At 51.0% G+C, this 13,511-nt stretch overlaps 1 protein-coding gene across 1 annotated transcript in view; it reads right to left on the reverse strand.

Annotated features, from left to right (window-relative positions):
- C1QL1 (complement C1q like 1) overlaps positions 1 to 13,511 on the reverse strand; it is a 35,323-nt gene that overhangs the window by 11,585 nt on the left and 10,227 nt on the right. The window lies entirely within an intron of this gene.

A 13,511-nucleotide genomic window follows, 5' to 3' on the forward strand; every position in this document is an offset into this window, starting at 1 on the left:
GAGAAATGACGCCCTGGCTGATGGGCGAGGGGTGCTGCCTTGAGGGTGCATCTCCCCATCTTGATATCTGAAGACCCTATCCCCAAGCCCCCCATCCCCCACACCCACACCCCACCCCCTCCATCTTCCAAAGCATGGAGTGGAAGGGTCTGGAATTAAAAGACCTGCGTGCCAATCCCACCTGGTGATTTTTGGCAAATTGCCTAATTTCCAGTGCCTCCTGTGTCCTCTGGAAAAAGGGCAGTTTGAGGCCTAAATGAGGTACGGAATAATGTCCGTGAAGCGCTGGGCTCCGTATCTGACAGTTCTGCACCCAATAAATGGTCGGTAATATAATGATTTCACCTTGAGGCTATGAAGGCCCTCCCACCACCCAGGCTTTAGTTTTCCCTACTACAGATCGCTGGCTCGGTGCTAGGCAGGGGCGCAGGGGCCAGCGCTTCCAAGTTCAAACACGGAACTAGGTGAGTGAGGAAGGAACCCTGGAGTTCTGGCTCCCAGGACTTTTCTAAGGGAGGGGAGACAGCACTGTGTCTGGGATGCTGCCAGGGCTCAGGGTGGAAGGCCTGTGAGTGAGAGGGGTCACTCCTACACCCCCCCCAACATTTCATGGGTGGGGACAGGTTGCTGGGCATTGGGGTGCTGTGCAGAGGGTACGGAGTCTGGGATAGCTCTTTACTTCTGTACAGCCGACTTTTGGAAACTGGGTGGTTGTTCCGTGGCATTTGGGGTTCTTTGAATGAATGTGAGTGGGTGTGAATGTGTAAGAGACTGTGTTAGTGTCTGGATTTGTGAATGATGAGGCAGGGTGCTGTGTCTTGACTCATCAGCCGGCAACTCTGCATTCATTTGTTTTTGCATTTACTGCAAATCTCTAGATACTGCAAGGTGGCGGTGGTGGTGTGTCCAAAGATGAGGACGACCTCGGCATGCTCCTGAGGGGCTTACTGTTTGACCGGGGACCCAGGCAGAAAAACAGAAGAGAAAAAGAAAGAGAAGAAAAACTATAAATGTTATTATATGTATTTTTTATTTAGATTTTTCTCAATAGGGCATGTGTGCCCAGAGAAAGACAGATAGAGACAGAGAAAGAAGGAAGGTGAGAAATCACCCACAGGGGGCATGGCCAGGCCTCAACCCCTTTTCCTTCAGTCTCTTCTTGGGATTTTGAGCATGTATGTGCACACACCTAGCATGTTTTTTCAAGCTGCTGGGTCCAGGACTCGAACCATAGAGTCAGCTGGTCATGCAGGATCCCTCACCTTAACCACCATGCCACCTGCTGGCCTGGTATGCTAATTATTTTAACTAATATTTTTTGAGCACTTACTAGTGTAAGATCCTATTCTTGGGACTAGCAAATGGTGTAATTGTTACATCGCTGGACTCCCACATAGTCGAGTGTGGTTCAAGTCCCAGACCAGGCAGCTTAAAACTCATGCCAGGTGCATGTGCATGTATGCCAAAAATCCTCAGAGGAGGAGAAGGGATTGTGGCATGGTCATCCATCCTGGGGGGAAGAGATTTCTCACTTTCTGTCTCTGTCTCTTCAGTGAGTACATGTACCTTATAGCAAAAATCTCTCCTTAAAAAAGAGAGGGGCTGGGGCCAGCAGGCAGCATGGTGGTTAAGGTGCTGGACACTGCCACATGGCCAACCACAGTTTGAGTCCTAGACATGGTGGCTTGCTTTCTCACTTTCTCTCTCTTTCTCTGTGTCTCTCTTGATCAAATTAAAATAAAATGAGTGAATGAATAAAATTTAAAAAAAAAGGAGGGGCTGGCAGGCGGTGTGGTGGTTAAGGACCCAGGACTGCCATATGGTCGACCGTGGTTTGAGTCCCAGACCTGACAGCTTGCTTTCTCATTTTCCCCCCCTCTCTCTTGCTCTCGCTCTCGCTCTCTCTCACTCTATACCTCTCCTGTCAAATAAAAAAATAAAGAAAGAGGGACCAGAAGGTGGCGTAATGGCTATGTTGCTGGACTCCCATGTAGTTGACTGCAGTTCAAGTCCCGGACCCGGTGACTTAAACTCATGCCGGGCGCGTGTGTGTGCGTGCCCAAGATCCCAAGAGGAGACTGGTGAAGAAGGGATTGTGGTGTGGCCATCCCCTCTGGGGGGTGATTTCTCGCTTTCTGTCTCTCTGTCTTTCTGGTGAGTGCATGCGCCCCATAGCAAAAACCTCTCAAAAAAAAAAAAAAAAAAAAAAGAGAAGAAAAAGAAAAAGAAAGAAAGTTAAATTAAATAATTTTTAAAAAAACTTCTGTATGTGGATTATGTCATTTAAACTTCACAACCTCTTAGCATGAATTTGAAACTATGACATGGCTTATGTCATTTAATAGTAATAACCTCACAAGGTAAGGATTATTACTATTACAAGTTATTATTTTTCTTATTTTATGCCTGGGGAATCTAAGGCTTGGGTAAATGTTTGCACTAGGTATTATAAAGCACAGATGACTCATAGATAAAGAATGCTCTGTCCATGGGACCAGCAGGTGGCATGGTTGTTAAGGCGCTAGGTGCTCCCACATGGCTGACAACGGTTCGAGTCCTGGACCTGGTGGCTTGCTCTCTCACCTTCTCTGTGTGTGTGTGTGTATGTGTGTACCTCTCTAGTCAAATTAAAAATGAATGAATGAATAAGTAAAGTTAAATAAATAATTTAAAGAAAAAAAGAATGCTCTGTCCAGAGGAGTCCCGCAGGAATCATTACAGAGGAAGAGTCATTTTTTCACCCATCCCTCTATCCACTCGTCCATCCATCCGTTCATCCACTCTCCATCCATTCTGTAAACCAGTATCAGTTGATTGCCTGCCACATTTCTTGTTATCAGAAAACACAACTGTGAACAAGAAAGGCTTCGGACCCCATGAAGTTTACAGAGTATCATCGGAACCTAGACAGCTAAAGGAGCAATTGCTCTCTAGCCTGACAAGTGCACTGCCTGGGAATGCTATGGGCAATGTCACCTAAATTCATCTGGAGGCAGGGAATCATGGGAAGCTTCCTGGAGGAGGTGGTGTTTAAGGTGAGTCCTGATAAAAGGAATCAGTAAGGTGAAAAAAGTAACTGCCAGAGGTGGAGGTGGGAGGGAAGGAAAAAGAAAAGGGGCAGGGGACTTCCAGGTTCTGGAAGGCTTTTTTAAAGTTTATTTATTTATTCCATGAAAGAGACACAGAGAGAAAGAGAGAAGGAGGCACCCCAACAGGGTCTTCCCGCCCTAGCCTGTCAGTGCGCCAACGTGCAGCAGGACCTTCCCACAAGGTCTCAGTATCACCCCGCTGGCTGCAGAGCCTCTGCTGGCCCTGGAAGGCTTTTTTTGGAGAGATTTTTGTTGTAGGATGCATGCGCTCACTGGAGAGACAGAGAGACAGAAAGTGAGAAATCACCCCCGGGGGATGGCCATGCCACAATCCCTTCTTCTCCACTCTCCTCTTGGGATTTTGGGCACATGCGTATTCACGCCTGGTGTGTTTCAAGCCGCTGGGTCGGGGACTTGAACTGTGGTTGACCACATGGGAGCCCAGCACCTCAACCACTACACTACCTGCTGGCCCGCTAGAAGGATCTTGACCTGTTTATTAAAGGAATGAAGGATGGATGAATGTTATTGCCATTACCTGGGTTCTGATAAGTGCCAAGTACTTTACATTCTCTATTTCATTTAATCCTCACTAGACTGCGAAGGAATAAGCATTAACATCTTGTTGGGGATGAGGCTGCTGGGGCTTAGAGAGCTTAAGAAATTTGCCCAGGATCATACAGCGGTTAAGAGGGAGAGACAGGATTGGAACTCAGAGCTGTTTGACACCAGATGAGGGCTCTTCACCACTACGCTTACCTAGTGCGCAGGGCAAGGAGAAGCACTTGACGGTCAAGGTCCAGGAGTACAAAAGGTGTATTTTTGTTTTCTGATTGAAGCCAGTGGTCTAGGCTCTGCCTTGGGCAGGATGAGGAGCTGGGCCCCAGGGGGCAGAAACCAGCTCTCACGCCCAATTAGGCTGTGGATTTGCCCTGTGTGTCTAGGGGAGTTTCATCACATTTTAGGGCTTCCATGTCTTTCTTTGGCTACTTAACTGTCTGGGACAGCTCTGGGAGTCTGTGATTCTTACACTGAAGACAACTCTCCATTGGCATTCATTAAAATATTTCAAAGAGGTCCAGCCAGTGGTATGGTGGCTAAGGCAGCTGGATCTCGTGTAGCCAACTGAGTAGTTCGAGTCCCAGACCCAGTGACTTGAAAAATGTGCTAGGCATGTGTGTGAGCATGCCCAAAATCCTGAGAGAAGAGAAGAGAAGGAATTTTGATGTGGTCATTCCCCCTGGAGGGGGCGTTGCTTCCTCACTTTCACTCCCCACCCCACTCTCTAACCATCAAACACACATACCTTGTAGCAAAATTTTTTAAGAAATTTTTATTTAACTTTATTCATTTATCCATTTATTTATTTTATTTTATTTAACCAGAGAGGGACAGAGTGAGAAAGAGAGAAAGAGAAAGCGAGAAAGCGAGCCGCCAGGTCTGGGACTTGAACCATAGTTTGATATGTGGGAGTCCAGTGCCCTTAACCACCACACCACCTGGCAGCCCCTAGCAGATATATATATATATATATCGGGATCTTGGGCATGCACACACACGTGCCCAGTGTGAGTTTTAAGCCACCGGGTCCGGGACATGAACCATGGTCAACTACGTGGGAGTCCAGCGACACAGCCATTACGCTAACTGCTGGTCCCTAGCAGATTTTTTTTTAAAAGAAAAGATTTATTTTCTTCTCTGCTTTTTCTTTTTTGTTATTGTTTCTTTCTCCCTTCTATGAGCGAGAGAAACAGACAGAAAAGGAGCACCCTCGGCGGGATCTTGATGCTCAGTCCTCCCCGCCACCCTCAGCCAGCCCCAGCCCACAGGTACACTTGTGCCTGACATACTCAGGGAGCTCTCTGGATCTGATGAATTCCAGGGTCTTGTCCAGAGGGTCGCATTTTACTGTTGCACCATTGTCTGACCCTATTAAAATATCTTAAATCCCACTGTGACATTTTAATTCAGGCACTTTCAGATCCTGCATGGGAACATCCGTCATAATTTCAGCCCCTCTTTGGAGAGGGGCATCTGTCAGAGTGTATGGAAGAATGGAAGTTGCATTGTGACTTGGGGGGTGGGCAGGATACACTTCCGTGAGCTGAACCAGGATGGGTCTCAGGACTCTGAGTCCTATCAGGGCTCAGCGGTTGGGAGAGAGCTTCTCCAGAGCCCCTCTCCTGAGCCCCATTTCTCAAGGAGGAGGAAGCACCTGGGCCCAAGTACGCCGGTTTTTTTTTTTTTTTAATCTTTTAAAAATTTATTTTAACTTTATTTATTTATTTATTTTGGCCAGAGAAGGATAGAGTGAAAGAGAGCAAGAGAGAGAGAGAGAGAAAGAGAGAAAGTGAGAAAGCAAACCACCAAGTCCGGTACTCAAACTGCGGTTGGCCATGTGGGAGTCCAGCGCTCTCAACCATTACGCCACCTGCTGGCTCCCAAAGACGGATTTCTTCTGTTTCTCTTAACAGAGAACTCTGAGTCACAAGTTGAGGGGGTTCCAGTGGCCTGCCCAGTCTTGGGGGTTCTCATACACTCTGATCAGCAGCTGCCTGCCTCCTATCCCAATTCCAGTTCCAGGGAGGCAGCTCTGAAGAGGCCCAGGCTGAGGCAAAGGGAGACCTCGTGGGAGGGGCCGTCTCCCCGCAGTCCAGCCTGCGTCTCCCAGCTGCATGTATAAGTGATGAGGCTCTGCAAGCCCAACAGGAACCAATATTATGGCGGGTGCGTGGGGTCAGCTGGAGAGACAGATAGCGGGACGCAGGAGTGACAGGCAGTGCAATTATGCTGAGCCTCCTGCAACGGCAGCACAGGAGGCCCAGCCTGGCCAGCATGGTCTGCAGACTCCCCACCCCCTCACACAGGCCCTGACTCTTGCAGACCTGCCAGTCCCCCAACTCCCCAGCCCAGCTCCCAGGCAAAGGAGTAGCTGGTTTTCCTGGGTTCTGGGTCTGCAGATGGGGGCATCAGGGGCAAAGCCTCCTGTTTCTGGGATGGCTGGAAGAAGGACAGAAGGCTTCTCTGTCCTTCCTAGGAGAAACCTGCCCTCTCGTTCCCATCTCAGGGACCAGAGAACCTAAGCATAGAGAAGTCTTAGATACCATCTCCTTTGACAGGCAGAGAAACTGAGGCCCAGAGAGGGAAAAGGTTTGCCCAAGATTGTAGGGCAAATTTGAGGGAGAGGCAGGATGGGACCCCTGTGGGCTCTTCCTAGGATCCCACTGGTGAATGATTAAGGGGAGGAAGGGCTGATTGGCCTCTGTATTGGGTGGTCCCCACAGATCCTCAGAGGGTAGTAGTGGAGGGTGGGGCTCAAAGAGGTCTAACAGCTGGGTGCTGAGGGTCGAGCCATGGCTGCCACAGTATCTTTGGAGACCCCCATCAGCCTCCCTTCCATGTTTGGAGAGGGACCTTCGAGCCCCTCATCTCCACACATTTGAGGACAGAGGTCGTGGAGGAGGTCCCAGGGGGTGGCGGAGCCAGCAGAGCAGAGCCCTGGGTGCTTGGAACAAGTCTGTCACCTTCACAGACATGGGGGCAGGGTGGGTCTCATGGCACGTGCCCTGTGCAGTGGCAAGGGCCCAACGTTCAGAAGGCACCTGAGCTTTGCTAATGCCCTATTCTCACCACCTTGACATTCTTAAACCATTTTTGAGCAATAAATGCCACATTATAATTTTACACTGGACCCCCTTCCCCCCCCCGATTATATATCTGGTTCTGCCCATGAACAGGGATGTATTTTGTTTTTGGAAGGGATCCCCTGGCCCCAGCCTCACTCAAAGATCCTCCAAGTGGAGGGGGACACTGAGCTAGGAGAAACTTGTGTCTGATGAGCTTCTTGAGGGTCCTCACCCTATAAGGGCTGGCCATGCAAGTGTGAGGTTGGGAGAACTTGACTGCTCTGTCCTGTCAGCCTCCATCTCACCACGAGGCCTGCACTTGGTCTGTCTGCCCAGCTGTGTGCCTGTCTCTGCCCCAGGCGAAGGGGTTGTGTGTGAAGCTGCAGTTCCCTGTCCTGTGGGGAGAGGAGACATGGCCCCTCTGCTTACACCCACCTGCTCCCCTAGGATAAGAAGGGCGGGGGCAGGGGCAGCTTAATTAGCAGCTGGAGCTAGGCAGCAGGCGGTGGGGCTCAGAGCAGGCTGACTTTTCCCTGCTATAGATCAGCTCTCTGGGAGAGGGACTAGCCGGCTGGCTTAGGCTCTCACTTGGCTATTTTAGGAATATTCTTAACCCTTCCCACACCACTGCCATCACCAGACCTTTCTCCCAGAGCACATGGCGGCTCCAGACTGTCCTTTCCCTTGCTCCCTCCTTCCCAGTCCCTGCTCTTCCTCCCTGGCAGCTGAGAAGGTCACCGTTTTCTCAGTGGTGGGGCAAGTTGATTTTGCCAAGGAAAACTCCCAGCCCCTGAACTCCCTCTGTTTCCCTGCCTGTGTCTCTTCCTCCCTATCCACCTCATCACAGCCCCCAACTAAGGAAAATGGTAGATCTGAGCGTCACCCCAGCCCTTGTTCTCATCTTATAGAAATGAACTGGTTAGACGCCCTCCCCAGCGTGAGTGCAGCCAGCTTGGGCTCTGGAGAGGGCGTTGGGAAGCCAGTCGAGTCTCCCACTCACTGCACTCCTGCCTGCCTGCCTCTGGGGCCCCTTTGGGCCTCACTTCCATCTGGGTATCCCACACAAGCAGCCAGGGTCCCTCAGTACCATGGGTTTCTGGGCCAGCAGGTGGCATGGTGGTTAAGGCGCTGGACATTCCCACATGTCTGACCATGGTTCAAGTCTTGGACCTGGTGCCTTGCTTTCTCACTTTCCTTCTCTCTGTATCTGTCTTTCTCTGGTCAAATGAAAATAAATGAATGAAGAAATAAGATTAAACAATAACTCTTTTTTGGGGGGAGAGGTTTTTGCTATAGGGCACATGCGCTCTCCAGAAAGACAGCAAGAGACAGAGAGACAGAAAGGAAGAAATCACCCCCCAGGGGGGATAGCCACGCCGCAATCTCTTTTCCTCCATTCTCCTCTCAGGATCTTAGGCATGGACACACATGTGTCTGGTGTGAGCTTTTTTTTAAAAAAAAGAATTACTTATTTTATTTTGTTTATTCATTCATTTATTTTAATTTGACCAAAGAGACGAGAGAGAAAGAAAAAGTGAGAAAGCAAGCCACCAGGTCCAGGACTCAAACTGTGGTCAGCCATGTGGGAGTGTCCAGCACCTTAACCACCACACCCCCACTGGTTCCCTGGCGTGAGTTTAAGCCACCGGGTCCAGGACTTGAACTGCGGTTGACTACATGGGAGTCTAGCGACACAGCCATTATGCCAACTGCTGGTCCCTAAATAAATAATTCTTTAAAAAACAAAATCATGGGGTTCCCTCTGCCTGTATTTTTTTTCCCCTCTCCTATTCCAGGTCCTTCCCAGAGTCTGGCTTTGGGGAAGAAGCTAGGCAAGACTATAGCATTGCCTAGGCAGAGCTAAGCAGAGTCTCATTGGAGGCCTGGAGACTCATCATTGCTAAGTTCTAACTGAGATGGGAGGAGATTTTGGTTCACGCAGTTTCAGGCTCCCTGTGTTCGCCAGAGCTGGGAGGTCCAGGACATCCGGGCATGTGGTGCCATAGTGCAGGCACATGCCTCCTGGGACTAGACTTGGAGTCTGTCCCTAAGTCCTGCTGGGAAAGCTTAAGATCTGGTCATATGACTGATGATTCAATGCAACTGCCCAGGGGTCTGTGGTGTGCCGGACACCGTGCTGGGCACTGGGTGTAGGGGACTGAAAGTCAATTACTAGTCTCTACCTAAGAAGGGAAACTCATGGGCAGGTTCACCGAGGTGTCTGACCACCAGCCGGGCCACAGCACTGATGGGCTGGAGCAAGGGAGTCCTTCCCACAGGTCTTATCTGCCTCCCCCTTTCCAGGTTCTCCCCACCGGGCTCCAGAAGTGGCAGGCGGCTGGGGGCAAAGGATGAGTCTAGATAAAAATGCTTCAGCTGCCTCAGGGGCTGCAGAGCAGGCTCCTGCGATAGGGGTCACTGAGCTGCATGTCCTCCAGCCTTCTTCAATCTAGAAAGAAGCTGATGGACTTACCAACTGGAAGTACCGATCTTTCCCAGGAATGGTTCTGAGTTCACAGACAATACCCTCTAGGGACTGTAGAATGTTCTGTGTCATTTAAAAAGTAAAAAGATAGGCCTGTGTTCCCAGCAGGGAGGCTGAGACAGGAGGATCATGACACTGAGAAACCATGTCTTTTTGGAAAAGATAACCTGGGGTCAGCAGGTGAATGGTTAAGGCGCTGGACTCCCACGTGGTTGACTAGGGTTCAAGTCCTGGCGGCTTGAAACTCACGCTGGGCCCATGTGCATGCATGCCCAAAATCCCGAGAGGAGAATAGAGGAGAAGGGATTGCAGCGTGGCCATCCCACCTGAGGGGTGATTTCTGGCTTTCTGTCTCTGGCAAATGAACATGCCCTACAGCAAAAATCCTTAAAGCCCCTAATTGAGAAATGTGCATCAGAGACAGGGGCGTGGCTATGAAGGGAGAATCCTGGGGGGGGGCTTCCTGGGGCAGAGGTGTGGAGGCTATGTCTGACTCCACAGGCTGGGGCACACAGGCTACCCTTTGCCCATACTAGGAGCAGAGCTAGGAGTCCCGAATGTACACACGCACCCGGCCTCTCCAGTGCAGCCCACCTTCCCTTCCCCCACATGCTCGCTGGCTAGTTCCCTCCTCCCCAGCTTCCAGGCTGGGAGCCCCAGCTGGTGGAGGATGTCTTGCTCCTCTGCAGCTGGGATTTGTAAATATTTATAGGAACATGGAACAGATCAGTGGCTGACAGACCCAGGGAGCAGGCAGAAGCCCTGCCCAGAGCTCAGCAGCTTCACTCCTCCTTCCCCACACCCTGGCCTGATTTGAGGGAGCCCAGGATGACAAAGAGGGGGTGATCAAGCAGAGCATGGGGCTGTCAGCCTCTACGGCCAGAAATGTGGATGCCTTTGTTCATCTGTCCCGGTGCTCAGCTCCACGCAGTTGCTCACATCCTTCTGCCCTCGCAGGGCTGAAGCCGCACTGACCCCACACTCCTTCCACACTCATGGACCTTCACTGACACACACACGTGCACACACATGCTTTCTAGCTCCCACATCCATGCTAATGCTAATACCTGCTCACGTTTACAAACCCACTGGGGAGCAGGATCCTAGCCACCCCCACAAGCCTTTTTAAAACTTTTTTAGTTCTGGGACCAGCAGATGGTGTAGTGGTTACATTGCTGGACTCCCACATGACCTACTGCAGTTTGAGTCTTGGACCCGGTGGCTTGAAAATCACACTGGGCTTGTGTGCGTGCATGCCCAAGATCCCAGGAAGAGAATGGAGAAGCGACTGTGACGTGGTCATCTCCCTGGGGGTGATTTCTCACTTCCTCTCTCACTGTCTCTGTCTGTCTGTCTCTCTGGCGAATGCAAGTACCTTTTGCCAAAACCGCTCAAAAAATTTTTTTTAGTTCTTTTTTTTTTTTTTTTGAGGGGGTTTTTGCTATAGGGCTTATGTGCTCGCCAGAAAGACAGACAGAAACAGAAACAGAAAGGGAGAAATCACCCCCCAAGGTGATGGCCATACCACAATCCCTTCTCCTCTACTCTATTCTCCTCTTGGAATCTTGGGCACGCACGTACACGCACCCCGCATGAGCTTAAGCCACCAGGTCTGGGACTTGAACAGCGGTCGACTATGTGGAAGTCCAGTGACATAGCAATTATGCCAACTGCTGGTCCCCTGTTCTTATTTTCTTCTTTCTTTTGTGAGTGAGCAAGATGGACAGAGAGAAAGAGAGAGAGAAAGAGAGAGAGAGAGAGAGAGAGCACACCTGGCTTTTGATGCTGCAACCCACCCCCAGCTTCAAGAGCCCCAGCTCATGGACACCCACATGTCTGGCACACTTAGGGAGGTCACCAGAAGCAAATCAGGAACCTTGCCGTGTGGATTGAGTTTGCAGAGCCTCATGTTTTACTGCTACACTACCACCTGCACCCTGCACCACTAGCACAAGTCTGAATGCACATACTGGAAGGGGACCCTGGTTTCCTGCCTGACATGGGGTGTGTGGAGGGAATAAGCCCTGAGGTCAGGGAGTGAGGAAGGAGAGGAGGTACAGAGGGGTGGGGACCATGGACCATTCAGAGCTGATAGCAGCCTAGAATGGAAGCAAGGCAGAGACAAAGGCAAGTCAAAGAAATGGAGAGTGACAAGGGTCGAGGCGGAGGGGGCCGGTGCCCCCACACCATGAAAAGCTGTCACATTGCTGCTCCAGTGGCCTGAGAGACCAGCACCACCCCCGGCTGGAGCCTCTCCCCTCTGGATCTTGTCACTGTGGCTTTGCTTTGCTGCTCGGGCAGCCGGGAGTGGTGACAAGCAGGGACGACAGTGCCCAGGGCAGCTGGCCATGCCACTCTGGCCTGGCTGCCAACTCACCCATCAATGCCCATCTCATCACCCACAGGGACCCAGATGAGACCAGTGATTGGCCCTGCTGCCCTTAGCTCCCAGGATAACAGCAGGGAGAGGGGAACGACTGGCCCCTCCTACTCAAACGGTGGGCAGTTCTAACCAGACCTGGCTTAAGGACCTGGTCCCTGGAGCTGGGCTTGGGAAGCACGAGCCAGCTCTCTGTTCCTGGGCGTCCCAGACCCACCACACATGGACAGGAACTGGTAAGGGAGACAGGGGCTGGCGGAGGGGGTTGGGGAAGAAAGCCACTATGAGGAACCCAACATATTTTTGGCATAAACTCTTTATTTCATCTGCTCTACCATGCACAAGAATGATGTTCCCATACCCCGTGCCCCTGGGTGCTGTGTTAAATAATTGTCCTTCTCGCCTCGGGTCTGTCTCAGAGTATTAGTTCTGGGGCATCAATCAGTCAGTTTGTGCTCTGCAGTCTGAGAACAACCATTTCTATAAAGTCAGAAAGGCACCAAAAAGAATACTAATAAAAAGCAGGGAAAGTTACGTTGACTGCTGTTTCCCCGTTTCAGCCGTCAGCGCAGCGTTCCACCCAGGTTTTGAGGTCCTGATTGATTCATGCTTTCACGAGTTCGTTCATGTATTTCCTCCACAACCATTACTCACCCCGTGCCCGCCCAATGCTGCATCATAGGAGCCCGCAAGAAAGCCAGGCAAGGTGCTCGCTTGCACGGTGGTTAGAGCTGGTCAAAGGCAGTAAAGTATGACTCTCCCGGGGCTGGAGGACAGTGCGAGCACCCAGCCTGGGGACCCAGACCTTCTGCTCTTCCAACGGAGCGTTTGAAAATGCCATGGAGTCCTTCTCTCATCCCGGGATCAACATCTCCTTCCCAGCCCTGTCTTGTCTCTCCAGACTCCCTCTCCAGCACAGTCATTCCCTCTGGGAATGGGGGACAGAGTGCGGGTGGGCAATTGCATCTCAACATGGACGCTCACTGACCAAGTGATCTTAGGCAAATCATTTCCTCTCTCTGAGTTGCAGTTTCCTCCTCTATGAGATGCAGTAACTATTACCTATCACCAGGGCACCGTCAGCATCAAAGCAATTGAAGATAAGGAAGCGAACGTGGTGCCTGGCACATTGTAGGGCCTCAACGAGTGCTAGCCCTCACCCCGCCCCTTTGCCAATAATACATGCTGTATCTCTCTCGCTGGCAGGGAGAGGAGGCTTAGGGGATGTCAGGGGTACAGGGGCCCAGCATTCCATGCCCCATGAATCTATGTTTCGTGCTCCCTACCTAGGAAGTCTTATTCTGCTCTAAAGAGAGCCTCCCATTTGAGAGAAGGAGAGGTTTGGTCTTGCCTCCTGGACTATCTGAACACTCTGAAACAGCTTGTTTCTTTACCCTGTTTCCCTCTCTGGCTCTCTGGCTCAAAAAGCATATTGTAGGAATGGTGGTTGTGGGATGGTGGTAGTGATGACGGTAGTGGGGATGGTGGTAGGTAGTGGTGATGATGGACGTGATTGATGGTGGTGGTAATGATGGTTGGGGTGATGGAGGTGGTAGGTGGAGGTGATGGTATTGGTGATGACGGTGATAGTGATAGATGCTGTTGGTGCTGGTGGTGGTGATGACGGTAGTGGGGATGGTGGTAGGTAGTGGTGATGATGGACGTGATTGATGGTGGTGGTAATGATGGTTGGGGTGATGGAGGTGGTAGGTGGAGGTGATGGTATTGGTGATGACGGTGATAGTGATAGATGCTGTTGGTGCTGGTGGTGGTGATGACGGTAGTGGGGATGGTGGTAGGCAGTGGTGATGATGGAGGGGATGGTGGTAATGATGGTTGGGGTGACGGAGGTGGTAGGTGGAGGTGATGATGGTATTGGTGGTGGTGATGACGGTAGTGGGGATGGTGGTAGGCAGTGGTGATGATGGAGG

This window comes from Tupaia chinensis, unplaced genomic scaffold (assembly GCF_000334495.1).
Source record: "Tupaia chinensis unplaced genomic scaffold, TupChi_1.0 Scaffold148004_1, whole genome shotgun sequence".
NCBI lineage: Eukaryota > Metazoa > Chordata > Mammalia > Scandentia > Tupaiidae > Tupaia > Tupaia belangeri.